The sequence below is a fragment of the Anneissia japonica genome, unplaced genomic scaffold (assembly GCF_011630105.1).
Source record: "Anneissia japonica isolate Jap-2015-1 unplaced genomic scaffold, ASM1163010v1 scaffold1306_len716249_cov185, whole genome shotgun sequence".
Classification (NCBI taxonomy): Eukaryota; Metazoa; Echinodermata; class Crinoidea; order Comatulida; family Comatulidae; genus Anneissia; species Anneissia japonica.
Genome location: NW_022708971.1, coordinates 712683 through 714840, shown reverse-complemented (window position 1 = coordinate 714840; position 2158 = coordinate 712683).

Genomic DNA, 2158 nt, shown 5'->3' with positions numbered 1-2158 from the left:
TTAAAAAATAGTAATATTATCATTAATAATAATAATAAATAAAACTCTTGCTCTTTTGTATCTTCTGGTCTTCGACCTATTATTCTGTTATTATCTTTTACCCTTTTTTCGAAATAAAATTTGAAAGTTAAAAAAAATTAATAATAATAATAATAATAATTATATTAATAATAATAATAATAATTATATTAATAATAATAATAATAATAATAATAATAATAATAATAATAATAATAATAATAATAATAATAATAATGATGATGATGATAATGATAATAATAATAATAATGGTAATAAACACAAGCTAAAGAAAGTATGGTAGGTCAAGGCCTACATCAAATCATATATCACACTTTATACATTTCTAATGTGGAGTATTATTTGTTTCGCAGTCAGACCTGAATGACTGCAATACTATTGTCACTGAGGAAAATGTTTTCTCGTCTCCAACACCTTTTCTTTATAAGACCAGTATTTGTTGCCCGGACTAAATGTTATTTTCTTTTTTGCCGATTTCATGTTATTTCTGGGGCGGATGCAGAGGGGGTGCAGACGGTGTGATCACACCCACTAAATTGTATTTGGAAAAATAATTGTCGTATAGTATTCTTTATATCCGCCGACGACGGTGTCTCGCCTAGGGTCTAGGCTAGGCATTGCGGCATTTTCCGCAATAGTCGTGTCCAAGTAGATGTATGGCTTGAGGTGGAATTGTATGTGTTGTTGGTAGCTTCGTGGAAACATCCAATCCTCCACTAGGGGAAGAAATTTTTATTTGAACAACTGGCTTACTGCTAAAATTCGTTATGTTGTTGTCCATTATTATTCTGACATTGTTTCCTGAAGCTCTTCCAATTTTTACTCGGATGTTTGTTTTTTTTTTTGTTTTTTTTCAGTGGCACTCAAAATTTGTTGGAACGTGCACAGTGGTAGATCAGAGGTGGTAAATAGGGTGGCTAGCCGCCCCTCTTGGTGACTGTAAAAATGGTCACTCGTCTTCTGTGTGTGCTTCTCAAGTATACATGTATATTCTCGTCAAACATACACTCAACTAAGCGTCTATATACAGGGGCGTCGGAAGCTACTTTTATTGGTCCGGCCAAATATACTTAATCATCATTGCATTAGCATGACTTCTTTTCATTAGTTTTGTCTTTGTCTATAGCTGAAAACAAGGACTATTTTATTATATCAATCATTCATACTTGTACTAAATATGTCATTTAACCATTCATGTTTTATCATGTATATATGTCACCATGGGATTTCATAAATATTAACGTAGGCCTACGTACAAGATAGTAGTTAAACATTGCATTAACAGTAGAAATGATATATTTAAAAACGGATGTTTTACATTCGCCGGTGTATTACCTCAGCCCATAGAGGACTAGGCTGTGAAGTAGGCCAAAAGTAAATACATCAAAGACAATGTTTTTAAGTTTTATTTTCTAAGTGCATCACATATATTAATTAGATTTAATTGCCGCAAATCGCTGGTAAAACGTTATTTTGACTATAATAATGGTGATGTGATGACGAAAAATTTTACTAGCCCTATATGGAGCACAGGTCAGCGATTTTTTTGCGTCCCGCCAATCAAAATTGGCAGAAATCACCTTGTTTTTTTACGGCCCAACACCAATTATATGTAAAAAGTAACATTAAAACTGAGAAAAATTAAAAGTCATGATGTAGGTCTACCGGTAAAAGCAGTGCTTGGAGATTTTTGGAAGCTCACTGGAAACACCAATTGGGTGCGGCCCGGTATTAAATCAAAAATTTACTTTGGCCCTCCGACGAATTTTTATGTCCACCCCTGATATAGAATTTCATTATTATGGGTGTAACTATACCGCGCAACGTTATCTGAAGGCCGAAGGCCCGAACCGGGGGAAAGTATGGGAAGGGGGCGTTTGCTCATCCTCCCAAAACGAGATTTTCCTAAAAAAAAAAATCGGGACTTCTAGATGGCCGAAAATGGCTGGGGTGAGAAAACTAGGCCTATTTTTTTTTTCTTTTGGTCCCACTGCCCAATGAGCTTTGGCCGGTGGGGCTTAAGCACCCTGCCCCCCCGCTGGCGCCGCCACTGGACATGAAACTTACTGTAAAAGCAAACACCTTTCAATTATTCAATAGATGTCTCTTATACACATCT